This window comes from Onthophagus taurus, chromosome 7 (assembly GCF_036711975.1).
Source record: "Onthophagus taurus isolate NC chromosome 7, IU_Otau_3.0, whole genome shotgun sequence".
In the NCBI taxonomy this organism is placed as follows: domain Eukaryota; kingdom Metazoa; phylum Arthropoda; class Insecta; order Coleoptera; family Scarabaeidae; genus Onthophagus; species Onthophagus taurus.
The window spans coordinates 37,658,721-37,677,703 of record NC_091972.1 but is presented as its reverse complement, the minus strand read 5'-3'; the positions used below and the strand labels follow the sequence as shown (position 1 = coordinate 37,677,703).

Sequence of the window (18,983 nt, the reverse complement as noted above, 5' to 3'; positions counted from 1 at the left end):
TACCATCAAGTTAAAATCTGTCATTGATCAAAATCTTCCCTATAGTTACTATAGCACTACGTCATTCCTCTGTTTCTCTATTACGCAAACCCTCCCCATCTACGATGAATATCTAAAAATCTACGGATACGCATCAGCATAAGAATGGCACAATTTCCCGTCCTCCGGGGGTTGTTTTACGACATTCAAAAGCAAACCCTCAGTTTTTGCGTAACCTCTCTCTCTTTCCCCCAATACACTATTCGTCCGATAATAACGGTTGAATTGCGTAGGTGGCAAATTGATGTGCATGTTAATCAACCGATTTAAGTATTGAAGAGTATCGGAGGTTCGTTAAATGTTGATAAAGCGAGCCGATATACGAGGCGATATACTCGACGAGGCGATGTCGTCGTTCGATTCTTGTAATCCTTTGTGGGGTGTGTTCTTTAATTGTTTTTGTTCCGGATGGCCGCGTGAGTTATTAGGGCTTTTATGGATGAAAGAAAACAAATTGTCGGCGGATGACTCGGAAAACAATAGCAGAGGGAAAGATGTTTTTATTTAAATTATATATTTTCTAATGTATACATCAAATAAATTATTTTTGGTTTAAGACTTATGTAATGTTCCATGGAACAATAACAGAGCAGTTTTATTGATTTTCATGTCGACCTATATTTAACTATTTGAAACTGCATCTCTTGTTGGATATTTATATTGACCTCGTTTATATGTATGTATTTTAAAGCTACCAATCGCACCTGTTTCTTGTAAGCACTATATCTAACCATAAGACAAATTGTTCGTTAATTGATAGTTGACTTACTTATCACTTAGTTTGGAGATAAAACATGAAATGAAATTAGATAATTTTATTTATTTCTTATCTTACAATATTTACAAATTCTTTGCGTTGTGAGTGCGTTAAATAAATGTTTATAAATTCCTTTAATATAATTTATTTTTATCAAATATCAAAATATGTAGTTGGTAAGTAATAATCGTACAGATTACTAAACATATTCGCCTTAAAAAATACTAGTTTTTCCATAAAATATTGAATCTATATAAATAAATGAATCATCAAATTCAATAAAACAGTTACTTTAAGGTTATCTTGGCGACGTCATTAATTAAGATTAAAAATAGCAAGGATACAGTGTTAAAAATAGGCAACATTTGTTTTGAGATTATTAATTATAAAAATAACCTAACTTATAAACACAAAAATCACAACAATATTTGCACATAAGATTGGATTTGATGGCAACACGACCGACGATATAATAAGATAAATGTTGAATGTTGAAATATGATAATCCATCTTTAATCACTCGTCAAACTTTTCTTTAAAATCTGTCATCATAAATATTCCAGCATATTTTTCTGCTGTATCAAGAGGAGAAGTTTTATCAGCGGGATCGTAGATTAGTTCAGTTTCTTATCCCATTATCACCATATCTGCGTTTTCAGTGCTGAACGCATTAGTGATGACAGATACCGACCTAGGTTGGGAATGATTGGGTTGAGTTACCTGAGATTAAGCTGAGATCAACGAAAGAAAATGTCCAACCATTGTATTTTGGCAAAAATGTATTTTTCCAGTTTAAATAGTTGTCTAAGTAAGTTCTCAAGTACTTTATTTCGTTTCCAATCGGAAAAGATAAACACATATATAGAAGGACAAAATAATAGTGACAAGAGACCTAATATCACCAATAACGCTCGAAAAATGGGACGACTATAATCATTTTAAGCAGTTACTAACAAAATATACACCGAACTTCCTGAAGAAACAAGAGAAGGAAGAAAGTATACGTATCACGGCATCTCCAATCAGAATAACCATAAAGGATCTAACGAAACCATGTAAATTCCTGAAAAATGCGAAAAGTTGAGACACCATTCCGGAACTGCTTTAACGATAAACCAATTCCAGAAGAATGGAATGCAGCCTTTATGTGCATCATACATAAAAAAGGAGACAAACAAACCTGCGACTATTACAGAGATATAGCAGTAACAGGTACGCTATATGAAGTACATACAGTAACCCTCTATATAGCGAACACCGATGTAACGAAATTGTCGTTATGATGAGACTGGTATTTTTTTTAATCTAATGCCAAACCGTACTTTGGATTTTAAATTTAAAAAATGTTATGGGGCACTAAAATCAAACAAAGAGTAACAGCAGTTTTATGCTGCAATGCTGACGGAAGTAAAAATTAAAACTATGGATAGTAGCAAAATCAAAAAACTCAAGATGTTTAAATAAATTCGATCGTTCCCATTTACCATGCCATTATACCCCTCAGAAAAATGCCTGGGTAACTTCTGTAGCATTTCGAGAATGGCTTCTTCGTTTTCAATACAACATAGCAGCTCTAAACAGAAAAGTGTTGTTAACAATGGACAATTGTCCAGCACATAACGTTATGGAAATTGATTTGCGCAATTTTAAGGTCGTTTATTTTCCGGCTAACTCAAGAAGTGCACTGCAACCTCTTGATCAAGGCATCATTGCGGCTATGACGAAACGAGATCGTGCACGACTTGTTAGAGCAGCAATTTTGGCAATAGAATCGAACCAAGAAAATCAAAAATAGAATATTTTACAAGCGATAAGGGCGTTGATTCGTGATGTAGCTCGTCAGTAGCTTTTTACTTGTATGCTTTACTCATTGATAGCCTGAATTTGCTGATGTAGAATGGAAAAATTATCAACAAATCTTGTCAGTTCAACTGATACAGGTTAGTTTTATTGATTACGTCAAAGTTGATGATGCGATAACGACTACAAAAGCAGTAGACATAGACTTAGCAGCAGTGAATATAGAACAAGAAACCAAGGAATAAGAAGAAGGCGAAGAGCACGATGAAGAAGAAGTTAATATAATTGCACCTTTAAGAGCAGAAGTTTTAGCCGCTCTGTATACAATCCAAACGTAACACAAATATTATTACTTATCCAACGATATTAACATCACAATTTCAAGATTTGCTGATTCAGAAGAGAAAGTTTCTGAAAATTTCATGGATTCTTCGAATAAAATTACCGAGGAATGCCTAAGACAAACAATGCTCATTCTGAGGCAAAAATAAGTGATTATTTTCAAAAAATGCTTATTATGATATAACGTACTTTTATATTAAACTTATTACAAGTTATTACACAGTCGATGCTAATATGTTTATGTAAGTCTAGTCATTCATTATAACGAATTAGTTCGTTATATCGCAAATACGAACATCTCATTATAACGAACGGTTTGCTTTCCTCCCTGCGTGTTCGCTATATCGAGGGTTTACTGTATATGGTAAAATCTTGGCCAACAAAATACACCTAGAAAACAGAGATATGGAAGCAGGAGCAGGCAGGATTCCACCGGGAAGATCAACAATTAGTTAATGGAAAAGAAACACGAAGTATTATCAAGGAACCTACCTAATGTTTATAGACCTAAAAGAACGTATCATCACAAAATAAGAATAGGCATTAAGAAATTTATATCAACAAGCAATAGCTAAAATCAAGATAGAACTGAAAGCGTCGAATGGCTTCCACATAACTAAAGGACCCAAGCAGGAGTCCTTGGAACCTTGGAAAAGAAATTGCAGAAGTATTTAAATAGTAATCGCACAGGACCAGAATGATATGGAATACATGTCGAGGAAGCTCATAGAGTTAATATAAAAAAACTTACTAAAAATATACCACCAAGTATAAATATTTGGGAGTACAAATCACCTGTTATGAAATACTAGAGTGCACCGTAAAGGATAGAAACATACATGGCAGAAGAACAATAGCTGAAATAATGAATTAATGGCATATTGTGGCATAAAGGTATATCGAACAAGAATAAGCAATAAATCTATAATACGATAGCATTAATAGAAATTACTGAAAAATATTTTGAAGGCAACGACATAATCCGCAAGATTATGCAAGAAACACACACAAAAAGAAGAGGAAGACTGAGGATAAGTTGGAGAGAGGGACTTAAAGAAAGAAAAACAGAAGAGGACTTTTGAACCCACCTTGTTAGCGATAAAAGTGCTGAACGGTATAAGTGCTACATAGAACTAATTGGTTTTTTTACTTTCACGAATAAATTATTTTGCCATACTACCAAAAACCTCTTGCATGCCAAATGTTGATCTCTGAAACCAAATAGGTAGGTTGATATTAAGTAGCCGAAATATAGTTGAAGTTGCTTGACCGCATATTTTCTAAGAAGCCGTAATAGAAGCAAGTAACGTTTGCCTTTTTGATTTTATTTATAAGCAAACACATTTGATAAGGAATTTTTGGGATATCCACCAGATTCTTCTTTAATACAAACCAAAATCCGACGAGATATCTAGGAAAGCAATATCTTTTTCTTCTATTATTTTATGTATTTGTTCAATAGTTCTTGTTAGTTCAATTTTGGTTACTGAAGCAAAAAAAAAAGCCAGTTTGGTATTAAGTTGTCGAGATATAGTTGAAGATGCTCTATCTATAACATATTTTTAACCAACTTAGTATGAAGCGATCATCTTTCACCGTATGTACAAATGTATTTTATTTAGAAAAATAAACATATTTACGGAGTGTTTGCGGAACAATAATTCCGGGGCGATGAGGAAGCCGTTCTTTGTATTAGGCACCATTTGAGGGGCTGCTGTAATCATGGTGGCTTCCCAGTTAGTGTGAAGTTTGCCGATTATTAACTATTGATGGTTCTTCCTGGCGAAGCGGCCTAGTTAGTTAGTTGAAACTGAACTCATATAGCAGTTATTCGGTTTAGATTGGTGCGTTGCAATGAATGTTTGTATTTGGCGTTCTGTGTGGGTTTGATTGATATGAATGGATATTGGTTACAATAAACTACATACAAAACAAACGGTCACTTTTTGAGTACACTCTCTTTTAAAGTTCGGCTTCCTGACAAGCAGACAATCAGTATTTATATGGCAAAACCACCTTTGAATTGATGAATATTTATTGATATACTAACAGATCGAAAGACAATAAAAAAATTTGAAGTCACACAAGGCTTAAAACAGGGAGATAGGCAGGTATAGGACACATGATAGATGTTATTAATCTTCTCAAAACAATTCATAAGGTACACAAACGATATCAACATACTAATAAGAAAGGTGGCAGATATAGATGAGTCCTTTAGGAAATTTGAGAGTGCAGTTAAGAGAATAGGCCTGAAAGTCAATGAGAAAAAAATCAAACTCCTAGTATAGAACAGACAACCATGAAATCGAATAGAACGAACCAGCACAATGGCCGAATACAACTTTGAAGTGGTACAAGAATCACATATCTTGGATCTAACATAAAGGCATATTACGCCACATTGCCCATAATTAAATCAGTACAGGGCATGTCCAGAGGATGCCGGGCGAAAGAGTATCAAAGAAGACACTACACAGTCAGAACTCAGAACACGATGGGAGGATCATGTTAGGAGCTGCAAATTGGAAAAAAGTACTCTAGAACTGGAAGTATTTGCCTTTGATATGGGTGCTAAGATATGTATGTTAATATCATAGTTATTCTGATCCAACATGGTTGAAAATAATTCGATTAATAGGTATGTTATTACAATTACCTAATAGCTAATTTATTTAATATTCTCTTGGATTAGTCCCATAATTATATCCCATACAAAGGTTTCAAGTATCTCGTTTTGGGCGTTTTGGTTCCAAATTACTCTCATATTTGATAGTTTCAATACGTTGTATTCGACCTTAAACGATCTTAATATACAAATAACAACAAATATAAATTATTATGATTAAAAATTAAAAATGTTCTAGTTCTACAAAATAATCAATACACAATAACATGAATGATATCAATATTTCCCATATTTATCAAAATACAATTCCAAATATGGTATATATTTCCGTTGAATCATTACTAATTTAGTGTTTGTTCAAAGAATAAACAGTTTCATCACTGTTTCCTTTCTGTAAACCTTATAAATTTAAAATGTCGCTTAAATCAAGGTTACTCGTACAAATATTAAACATAATTTTATCACGAGCTGTTTATTTTTTTTCTACAAACACGAGTTACATTTAAAATTGAAATGTTAAAAAGTTGTCGGTATGTAGCGAGAGTGAGAGATAGATGGTAAACCGACGTCTATAAATACAACGTCTGTTTACTAATGTAAACCAGACAGCTGCTCGGTTCTCTCGTTCCATATCTGGAGTAAGTACGTCCGCAATACGAAATGGAGAAGCACCTAGATCGGCTCATTTGTTAAGCAAATGTACCGGAAGGCGTGAACTAATTAGATGCGTTCGAACGACATAATATGGTTTATTATTTTCTCTTTTAATCGTAGGAGTAATTAATAAGTTGCTATGACGTAAGAAGGATCGATTACAAATTATACCATTAAGGTTTTTGACCGGATGGATTACCCATTTAGCACCATCACTCTTTTTTGTTTCAAGTAGAAGAAGGAAACCTTTTGTTTGAGTTTTTCCCCTACACAAAAGACTTACACGTACTTAGTTTTTCGGGTCTCCTTCATTAGGATCTTGTTTGTCCCCCTATTGAACTGTCAGTCATACAGACATCTCGTCATTTATTTCCTTAAGAGTTACTTTTATTCCACACAAAAAATGTACTATCATATTTTATTTATCAAAATTTATTTTCACCGCAGTCGGTTTTTAAACGGAAATACGCGGTTTTCTATGACACAAATATTAATAAACGTTTCTCTTTTTACAGACTAACACATATCTGATCCATGTTTCTATGCGGTATCTCAAACTAGGTAAGTACTCTTTCCCAATTGAGGGATGCAGACCGGATCCAAACTCGTAAATTTTCCAATCGTAAAAGTTTTAACTATAACCTCAGTATAGTAATTTGGTGGAAGTCGTTGCTTCCTTCTTGGCTTACGTTCAACTGCGAGAATGAAAGGCGATTCGCAAAATATGTCGCGTAATAAATTTGGGATAAAAAATTACGTGGCGATTACGAAACATAACTTGCAAGGATTTTCTTTATGTTGTTTTCATTTTAGTAATTGGTTGTGTAATCGAGAATGGTTGGTGTAATTGGATGTGATAATTTATTTTATCCACGTTGAAACGAAACATGATGATTTTCGTATATCTTTTTACCAATCATGTTCGTGACAAGAAATTAAAATATTATTTGTTATGCATACTAGTAACACTTCTTAAACAACGGTTTATGTATAAATACTAAGATGCTTAATAAGGCGTTAGTAATTAATGCTCCTCATTCAACTAGTATGCAAGTAAAATTTCTATAGAAATTCTATTGAACATGCACTGAGTATGTAGCGATATACATAAATATGATCAGAGGGACTATGTTTTTGATGACCATAAAAGTCGCTCTACTTTAATTTTAATCTGCACAACAGTGTGACTTTGAGTATGATGAGTGCGTTCAAGGTCATCAAAGAAAATGAGATATGATAGGTATTAAATGTGTATGATAAAGATGTTTTTAATATGGTGGTATGAGACAGTGCCGAGTTATAACTTAATGGCTTATTCACTTTTGCGATGCTTTATGGTGTCTTTGATGTGTAATGTTCTGACTTGAAATAAAGCTATCGTAAGCGAACAAATAATGTTGTAACGTTAACTACTCCATCGTGATTGAATTGACATTCTTGTAGAGATGGAAAGATATCCCATTTATCTCTCTTCTATACACACTTATACACTATGCATTATATGCTTGGAAAATGTCTGACTACCGTGGGGCGATTTAAAGCAAATATACGCAGATGACTATATTATTCTTCTAACAAATATATGAGTGAAGAAGTTTCCTTGGTTTATAGAAGCGAACTTATCAGTAGTTCTCAGTCAACTATTATTCTCAAGCAAAACATCATTACAATAAAGCTTGGTGTCTATAAAAAAAGATAGAAAAGACACTGGAAATAAGGAATAATGGCATGAATGATACTAACCAGCAACTGGATAGAGAGAGTGCCTGAATAGGAACTAAAAGGAGAAAAAAACCGACTGGCGCAGAAAGGAGGGAAACTGAAAACAGCTAGAAATAGACGAAAAAGATAGAATAAAGACTGAAAAAAGAGAAAGACACTGAGACTGAAAAGATACGATGGAGAATGGTTATAGAATGGCACAGAAGGCGAAAAAAGAGATTGGTAACAGAAAAAAGACATAGACCTATGTTTAACCCTTTCGTTACTAAGAGCGTACGCATACGTTTTTGTATATATGAGCTTGCTAAATGATCTTGAAAATACTCCGTCACGAAAGGGTTAAAAAGGAGAAGAAAAAGATTGGCAAAAAAGAGGCGATTTGAAAAGAGATCACAAAAGCAAGGAAAGTACTGGTGAGTAAATAAGAACAACGGAAGATACTGGAAAGAGAAAAAATCATGGGAAAGACAGGAGGTAGAGTGGAAAGAGATAGAACAAAGACTGAAGGACTGACAATGGACAGAAAGTATGGAGACTGGAAAAGGATTATAATTTTAAAAATAGAAGGATTATCTGCAAAAAGAAAAAATACTAAAACGAAATTTTAAAGAGAAAAAATATTAAAGTTAATGGGGTTTGGATTACCAATATCCAATACGTCCATGACACGTTTTTGATTGCTGACAACTGTTGGTCAATGTAGTGGGAGAAACTAGCAGATCAATGGGAACAAGTATAAACGTCAAGAAGACCAAATACATGATAATAACAAGAAAGCTGAGCGTATGACAGCAAATGACACACGAATAGTAAGAGTAAACAAATTCAAATACCTGGGGACATGGCTGTCCAAAAACTGAACATTAGACAATGAAATTAAAAGTCGCATAGAATAAGCTAGACAGGCGTTTCAAAAATAACTTCGCTCTAAACCTGAGATTGAGGTTCGTGAACTGTTACGTATGATCGGTGCTTCAGTATAGAGTTGACCTTGAAACTAAATGCAATAAATAAGCTTGATGCATTCGAGATGTGGATATACTGCAGAGTATTGAAAAACCGTTGGACTCCAAGGGTAACAAATGAAGATGTACTCACTCGAGTAAACAAAGAATACGAACTATTTATCACAATTAAATAGAGAAAACTACATATTTAGGACATGTCATGCGACATGATAAATACAAATATCTGCAATTAATAATTGAAGGAAAATTAAAAGGACGAAGAGGAGATTTCCTTGTTTAGAAATATTCTAGAATCTGATCGGATTGCGCAACATCTGCAACACAGGCTGAAACGAAGAAAATGTTAACTATGGAAACTACTACGTTCTGCAAAATGAAATATGTTGTACATGATGAGTACACAGAGAACCTATTTGGTAATGAAACTTAAAAGTTTGTCATTTTTGAGATCATGTCGACCACACAAATTTAAAGTTGAAATCTTAATCTTAAGTTATACATAACAAATGATAAATAATAAAAAAAGTGAAAAAAAACAAGTGTTCAAATTCTCGAACTTTTAGCATAACTAACTGAATCATTAAGAAATAGTTCTTACTTTATTATGCAACTTAAAAAAATGACCTATACTTGATTTTAAACCTGAAATCTGAATTCTCGAAATGAGATATAACACTTGATGTGATAATAGAGAAAGCTTTGAGAAAAATAACTTTATGTTAATCTTTGCATTTTAATTTGATCCTAAAAATTATAAAGTCAGTAGCTAACTTAACCCAAACTATAAAAAATCGACCTGGCCTTATTTATGAATTTGAAGAAACGATTTATACGATTCATACAATTGTAATGATAATAACGAAAGTGTTGAGTCCGGTTTTATGCATTCCGCCTGACATACTTGTGATAGTGAAGTCACACTCACTATTATATCACACCGAATAACAAACATGGCTTTGCATGTAAATGGGCTAACATTTTTACATTTCATCTATGTAATTTAATTTGATTCTGGTAAAACACTGGGTTTTGCAAGGAGATGACCCGGATCTTATAATCTTTGCTGCATTTCATTTCCCAGCTAATCTTAAACCTACTTCAGCAGCTAACACAATTTATATTGCTTCACATCGCTTATTATTAAGAGATCAAAGTTGGATGGTCTAATCCGCCTAACTATCCAAGGTGAAGAAATTGTTTTCTCAAAGGAAGTCAAATATCTAGGAGTAATCCTAGACTCATGGAATGGACATTTGCAGGGAATTTTACACAAAGCTAGACTATCCTTGTGGATTTGTCGTAGTCTTTGTGGAAAAAGTTGGGGTCTTGCCCAGAAAGACTATACTGGCTACTATGTGACTATGGCAGATCAGTAAATATTTAGGAATTCAACGAGTAGCTGCATTGGCAATCTCTCGTGCGATAAACAGAACGCCAACTCTAGCAATAGATGTTCTGCTTTCCTATCTCCTTTGCATTTGCATATAGAGAAAGTGGCTAGACTACTATTTAGAGATTTAAGCAATATGTTCAAAACTGTTCCTACATGTACGACCAATGGGCTGCGCAAGACATTATAAGCACTGATATTGTGCTGTCAATGCCGTCAAATTTGGCGGGATCATTATCAGTGATTAATGCTCGATACCAGATTGTACTGCCTGAACGGCAGTCATGGATCAAAAACGAAATTTCTCTGGTTCAGGCAGATTTTTGTTTACAGATGGATCAAAAACGCCGGAAGGGGTCGGGGCATTAGTATACTGCCAGATACCTCAGATTAAGCAAGCTTACAGCCTGGATACGTACTGTATTATATTCCAGGCGGAAGTATTTTCTATTGACATGAGTGCTAAAATCCTTCTTGAGAACATGACAGTACGATTTTTCTCAGACAGTCAAACCGCTCTCCTAGCGCTGCAGGCCTGGAAATCGCCTGGTTAAAGACTGTAGAAGAACTTTAAACACACTGAGTGGTGATAACAGAGTTTCTTTGATCTGGGTCCTAAGTCACTCTGAGGTTGCTGGCAATGAAGCGGCAGATGAGCTAGCGAGAGGGTAGTGCTAAAATGTTTGTGGGGCCAGAGGCAGCAGTTGGTGTATCATTTACGATGGCCAAAGATAGAATTGGGCTGAAGAGAGACTTCGCCTACTGTGGATCAGTTCTCCTGGAATGAGACATGCTAAGTTGTTTATTAACATCGCCAGTATCAAACCCGGGAATATTTTAGGACTTGTTGGACACACCTCAACTTGTTGGGTCTAGCCGGCGATGTTGAATGCCGACTATTTGCGGAGGACGAGGCGACAGTTGAGCATGTTTTATATGACTCAGCAGCCACTGCCCTGCTGTTAATCGTATCAGATTCTCGATTTTTGGGTTGCAGTTTATCTCCACAAAGGATCTGAATGACTTTTCACCGAGCAAGTTGTTAAGATGTTGGTTAAGAGCATTGGACTGCATGGTGAAATTTGATAACGTTATCTATCTGGGTACAATAGATCCTCAGGGTCGCGGTGCAAGGTTGCAATGTATTATCAAAAGCATTAAATGAGTTCAAAATCGACTTATTTAGTTCTTATCTAGCTTTTGTATTACCCAAGATATACATATATACAGGTGATTTATTAGCTCACTATCAAACTTTGTCAAAAAAAAAATGTTAATATGTCCTATGTATTCTGTTTAATAACTGTTCTTGTGTGTTAATTTCCACTTGATACACAATTTGTTTAATTTGACCCCATAAGTAGAAATCTAATGGATTAAGGTCGGGGGATCTAGGTGCCCAAGCAGATGGACTATTATTACGAATCCACTTGTTTGGAAAATATGGATTTGACCACTCGACAACTACTCTTCCGCGATGAGGTGGGGCACCATCGTGCTGGTACCACATATCTTGAATTACATTAAGAGGTATATCTTCAAGTGTATTGTTAAAAAAAATCTGTAATTTGCAGCGTTCAAACGTCCATCAAGTACATGCAAACCTAGTAAATTGTTGTTAAATATTCTACTCCAAACGTTGATACTGAAACATTGTTGAAATTTCCTTGGTCTAATTGCATGCGGATTTTGTAATGCCCAGATATGTTCATTATGGTAATTATTTATACCATCTCGTGTAAAACATGATTCATCTGTCCAGAGAATATTTGAAATGAAGTCATTATTTTGGGCATGTTGCTGCAATAACCATTCACAAAACGCTAACCGTTGCTGATTATCTCCTGGCTGTAGAGCTTGAATATTCTGTTTACGATACAGATGAAGGACTTCGCGGTTCAATACGCGCCATGCAAAATTTTGACTTACATGTATGTTGTGTGCTATTCTTCGAGTGCTGATGGAAGGATTATCAATGACAGTATTAATTACAGCTTTTTCGTCCTCTACATTAACTACATGCGGTCGAATAGCTTTTGCTGGAGCAGGATTACTTGTTTCTCGAAGACTTCTGAAAGAATTCTTTCTTGATATTATCGTACTGAGTATTAATAAATTCGCTGCAGAAAACATTAAAGTGTTATAATGTGATAAATGATGGTGAGCTAATAAATCACCCTGTATAAATTCAAGATGGCCGAAATCGAAAGTAATGAGTAGCGCCATCTAGGTCTATAAACATGAATTTTGTATATAAGAAATTAGGTTAAAATTTTTTTAACTACAGTTATACAAGTTATCTTCATTTCTATAAAAACAAAATGATCGAAACAAAACTTAACCTCTAACATATAGCGCCATCTATATATTTAAAGATGTACTTTATGATAGATATAAATTGTGATATATCAAAATGAGTTTACCAACACTTGGTGAAGACAAAATATTTAAAATTAAAACTTAATTTTTTTACAAAGAGGTTTATGTAAAGTCGAAGGATGTGAAGATATAGTATATGTACAATATTTGATGTGACATCATTGAAATTACAAAGTTTAACGCCCTAATAACTTTAATAATAACTTCGCTCTGATAATAACTTTTACTACAATTAGTAAGTTGAAACTAAATCTTTCTAAGAATAGATAGCTTTGATCTTTACTAACTAGTTAATATTCTAAAAAAACTATCCATTAACTTGTACCGAAAGAAAAACTTCCGGTTGATATCGGTCGATAATCCCCCCAGAAGAAGCCACCGGGTTGTTTGTTTACCAGTTCCCCTTATCCAACAATTGCCCGGTATATGGAAGTAACTTTTTGGCACCACCTCCAAACGGTCCTGGGAGCCAGTACACTCACGCATACATAGAGCGAACAAATTAAAATCCATTCCTTCCACGTCCACTTTGTAATGGATAGTTTCGCCGACCGTCGATTTAAGATCGCGACAGTTTGGCGCCGGCGGATCTGTCTCGTGGATTGGTCGCAACTTGAAACTACCCCGTTTAGCATCCCCCACCGTTGCCTCTCGACCAATCCCGGATGGCCGCCGATTCGAGCTCCTAAGGGATGCTTTAGGATTTTACCCCGGTGTTTCATCCAGTTTGATCATTCAGCGCGAATATCTCGTGGTGAACACTACCATCATCTCTTCTCCTCAACCAACATCACCAAACTTCCTTAAAAATCTAAAACATACCAATATTCCTTATAAAACTTATAAGTAAACTAATCGTGTATACCGAGTCGAAATTGTAAGGTTCTAAGTTCCGAGAAGACCATCGAAGAAAATGAAGACAGCCATCATCAGTTTGTAAGTAGAAAATAAGGGTTTTTCAAAAAATATTAATATATCTCGAAATTTTCGGTTATGTGGCGTTATATTGATTTAGGATGGTTTGGAGAGGGTGTAGACGTGTCAAACAGGGGGTGAAAGCGTGTCTGAAAACAGCTGATCGTGCCCATATGCCTCAAATCGATTCGGTGTTAACGCGAACTGTTGCATTATTAAGTATTAAACAATTATTATTAAATTTAGTCATCATTTTCAATTACTCTAATATTTTCTGATTAAATTAAAACATTAAAAAAATGAGTTATCAGTGAGTGTGAAATTACGGGAATACAACAAGGCTTCGAATGATGCACCCGGAAAGTATGTGGGACGTAAAAGCATTGTGTAACGTAATGCGACGAACCTTAACACACAAATGAATCACATCCTTTCTTTCAAAATATAGTATTCTCTTTGGCTTTAGTAACTCAAACGAAAATGAGTCTAAAGAATTTTTTGTTCTGGTAGAATCTCTTATTACTTTAATTAAAAAGATATTTGTGCTCAAATAAACAAAAGTTTCAAAACCCTACACCAACTTTATTTTAAAGTAAAGAGGTGATCTATTTTCCAAATTGAAGCTAAAGGTTCAAATTTATGATGAGATGTAAAAATAATGGTAAAAAATTTCCTGCAAAAAATTGACGAAGTAGGTTATTTTTGTATTTCTTGCCAAAAAGATCATAACAAGTTTAGTTTTTAAAGAAAAGAAACGATTCATATCTCAAAATAAAGCTTAAAGATACTAAATTGTGATAGGACGAAGTTTGATTATAAAAGAATCTTCAAAAGTTCGTAAAAAATCAATAATTTAAAGGATATATCACCTTTGTTTTTAAGAGAGATTAATTAGTTTGTTATTGTATTTTTCAAAAAAATTCACAGAACTTTATTTTTGAAAGCAAAAAAACGATTCATATTTCAAGTTTGATTATAAAAAAATCTTGAAAATGTCATAAACTCAAAATTAAAGAAATTATATTTCTCAGGAAAGCAAACAATTTCAAAAACCTCTATGAACTTTATTTTTAATAGTAAAGGGATGATTTATATTTCAAATTGAAGTTTATAGATTCGGATTTATGATAAGATATAAAAATAATGCGATTTGATGATAAAAATTTTCTGAAAAAATTTCATAAACAAAAAAAATAGATGAATTAGGTTGTTATTGTATTTCTAAAAGAAATCGAATACTTTAAAAAATCATAACAAGTTTAATTTTTTAAGCAAAGGGACGATTCATATCTCAAGTTGAAGCTTATAGATTCTAATTTATGATAAGATCTAAATACATGGAAGTTTGATTATAAAAAAATCTTGAAGATTTCATAAACTCAAAATTAAATAAATTGTATCTTTCGGGAAAACTAAAATTTTCAAAAACCCATATCAACTTTATTTTTAAGAGTAAAGGGATGATTTATATTTCAAATTGAAGCTTAAAGATTACAATTTATGATAATATATAAAAATAACGGGAGAAAATTTTCTGAAAAAAAAATCATGAACCTAAATAAATGAATTAGGTTGTTATTGTACTTCTCAAAAAAAGTCAAATACTTTAAAAAATCATAGCGACTTTATTTTTTAAAGTAAAGAAACGATTCATATCTCAAATTGAAGCTTAAAGATTCTAGTTTATGATAAGATCTGCATACATGCAGGTTTGATTATAAAAGAATCTTAAAAATTTCATAAACTCAAATTTCAAGAAATTGTAGCATTCGGGAAAACTAAAAACTTCAAATACTCCTATCAGCTTTATTTTTAAGAGTAAAGGGATAATTTATATTTCAAATTAAAGCTTAAAGATTCTAATTTATGATAAAATATAAAAGTAATGCAATTTGATAATAAAAATTTTCTGAAAAAAATCATAAACCTAAATGGATGAATTAGATTGTTATTGTATTTCTAAAAAAAATCAAATACTTTAAAAAATCATAACAATTTTATTATTTAAAGCAAAGAAACGATTCATATCTAATATTGAAGCTTAAAGATTCTAGTTTATGATAAGATTTGAATATATGGAGGTTTGATTATAAAAGAATCTTGAAAATTTCATAAACTCAAAATTAAAGAAATTATAGTTCTCAGAAACATCTATAATTTCAAAAATCCATGTCAATTGTATTTTTAAGAGTAAAGGAATGATTTATATTTCAAATTGAAGCTTAAAGATTTTAATTCACGATAAGATATAAAAATAATGCGATTTGATGATAAAAATTTCTGAAAAAAAAATCATAAACCAAAATAGATGAATAAGGTTGTTATTGGATTTCTCAAAGAAAATCGAATACTTCAAAAAATCATAGCAACTTTATTTTTTAAAGCAAAGGGACGACTCACATCTCAAATAAAAGCTTAACGATTCTAATTTATGATAAGATGTGAATACATGGAGGTTTGATAAACGAATCTTAAAAATTTCGTAAGCTCAAAATTAAAGAAATTATATCTTTCGGGAAAACTAAAAATTTCAAAAACTCCTGTCAGCTTTATTTTTGAGAGTAAAGGGATGATTTATATTTCAAATTGAACCTTAAAGATTCTAATTTATGATAAGATATAAAAATAATGTAATGTGATGATAAAAATTTACTGAAAAAAAATCATAAACCAAAATAGAGGAATTAGGTTGATATTGGATTTCTCAAAAGAAAGTCAAATACTTTAAGAAATCATAGTACCTTTATTTTTTAAAGCAAAGAAACGATTCATATCTCAAATAGAAGCTTAAAGAGTCTAATTTATGATAAGATTTGGATACATGGAGGTTTGATTATAAAAGAATCTTGAAAATTTCATAAACTCAAAATTAAAGAAATTGTATTTTTTGGGAAAAATTAATAATTTCAAAAACGCCTTTCAACTTTATTTTTAAGAGTAAAGGGATCATTTATATTTCAAATTTAACCTTAAAGATTCTAATTTATGATAGGATGTGAATACATGGAGGTTTGATTATAAAAGAATCTTGAAAATTTCATAAACTCAAAATTAAAGAAATTGTATTTTTTGGGAAAAATTAATAATTTCAAAAACGCCTTTCAACTTTATTTTTAAGAGTAAAGGGATCATTTATATTTCAAATTTAACCTTAAAGATTCTAATTTATGATAGGATGTGAATACATGGAGGTTTGATTATAAAAGAATCTTGAAAATTTGGTAAACTCAAAATTAAAGAAATTATATCTTTCGGGAAAACTAAAAATTTCAAAAACTCCTATCAGCTTTATTTTTAAGAGTAAAGGGATGATTTATATTTCAAATTGAAGCTTAAAGATTCTAATTTATGATAAGATATAAAATTAATGCGATTTGATGATAAAAATTTTCTGAATAAAAACCACAAACCGAAATAGATGAATTAGGTTGTTATTGTATTTCTCAAAAAAAACAAATACTTTAAAAAATAACAGCAACTTTATTTTTTAAAGCAAAGAAACGATTCATATTTCAAATTGAAGCTTAAAGATTCTAATTTATGATAAAATATAAAAATAATGCGATTTGACGATAAAAATTTTCTGAATAAAAATCATAAACCAAAAATGGAGGAATTAGCTTGTTATTGGATTTCTCAAAAAAATCAAATACTTTAAAAAATAACAGCAACTTTATTTTTTAAAGCAAAGAAACGATTCATATCTCAAATTGAAGCTTAAAGAGTCTAATTTATGATAAGATTTGAATACATGGAGGTTTGATTATAAAAGAGTTTTGAAAATTTCATAAACTCAAAATTAAAGAAATTGTATTTCTTTGAAAAATCTATAATTTCAAAAGCCCATATCAACATTATTTTTAAGAGTAAAGGGATGATTTATATTTCAAATTGAAGCTTAAAGATTCTAATTTATGATAAGATATAAAAATAATGCGATTTGATGATAAAAATTTTTTCAGAAAATATCATAAACAAAAATAGATGAATTAGGTTGTTATTGTATTTCTCAAAAAAAAATCGAATACTTTAAAAAATCGTAGCAACTTTAATTTTTTAAGCAAAGGGACGATTCATATCTCAAATTGACGCTTAAAGATTCTAGTTTATGATAAGATTTGAATACAAGGAGGTTTGATTATAAAAGAATCTTGAAAAATTCATAAACTCAAAATTAAAGAAATTATATTTCTTTGAAAAATCTATAATTTCAAAAGCCCATATCAACTTTATTTTTAAGAGTAAAAGGATGATTTATATTTCAAATTAAAGCTTAAATACTATAATTTATGATAAGACATAAAAATAGTACGATTTGATGATAAAGATTTCCTGCAAAAAAAATCATTTACAGAAATAGACGATTTAGGTTATTTTTGATTTTCTCAATAAAAAACAAATACTTTAACAATAATAATACAAAGAGTTAAGAGATGATTTATATTCCAAATTTAAGCTCAAATATTCTAATTTATGATGAAGTTTGATTATCCTGAATAAAGTCTTCTTGTTGGGATGAAAATCTCTCCCACATCCACACTACCACTTTAAAATACATATAAATAAATGAAATATTTAAATCAAATCCATTCTCAATATTCTTATTATTTCCCATGTATAGAAGATAACGAACACGTGTAACTTATTCTGTCGATTTGAAAATTGAAGGACGCCCGCCGTGTAATATAATAGCGACGACGTGACGCGATGTCCTGTATAGAAATTTTGAAGCACGTGGCAGCGTCGGCGTCGCGACGCCGCACGTCCACCAAAAAAGGCGGCGTTCAAATTGTTAACCAACGTTTGAGGGAAACCTCCCGTACTCGTTCACCGGGTGACCCCGTGGGTATCGATCGTGGGGGGGTGTACCCTCCGGTGGCGGTGGCGGCGGCGGCGTATTCCCAAACGCCGACTGACCCGCATATTTATCGTCTCGGTTTCACTCTCTATCAGCCCTTTTCAAAGGGTGTTTCCGCCGACTAGGGTCGGACCAAATCTTGTTTGCAAACCCAACGCTTTGTTAAGAAATGAAATCAATGAGTCGTGTTTTTAAATTTATATTTTCATTCTTTCTTGTGTTATTATACTTTTAAACATATCTTTTTTATTAATTTTTCTTAATTAAATAAAAATGGGAGATTTATTTTTGTTGGAAATTGGTATTTCTTAAAGACGTGAAAATTAAATGTGTTTAAAATATTTTTTTAAATTTAATTTAAGATTTTCTTTGAAATTTCCACGTGTTTTGCCATACACTTGATACTAACCGCGTATCGATTGGTTGGATAGAGGCGCCACCTAGTAGACGTCGTCGTCGTCGAAAACGGGCGCCGCGACGCCGTCGCCGCAGAGTCGGACGCCGCCGTTGCCGGGCAACGCATCCCCGTT

At 32.5% G+C, this 18,983-nt stretch overlaps 1 protein-coding gene across 6 annotated transcripts in view; it reads left to right on the top strand.

Moving 5' to 3' along the window:
• LOC111415355 (Talin_middle and talin-RS domain-containing protein rhea) overlaps positions 1-18,983 on the top strand; it is a 78,083-nt gene that overhangs the window by 17,145 nt on the left and 41,955 nt on the right. For all 6 annotated transcript variants that reach the window (XM_071197676.1, XM_023047003.2, XM_071197677.1 and 3 more), the window contains exon 2: positions 6,737-6,782. The gene's annotated coding sequence lies outside the window, so the exon portion shown is untranslated. The remainder of the gene's footprint in view (positions 1-6,736; positions 6,783-18,983) is intronic.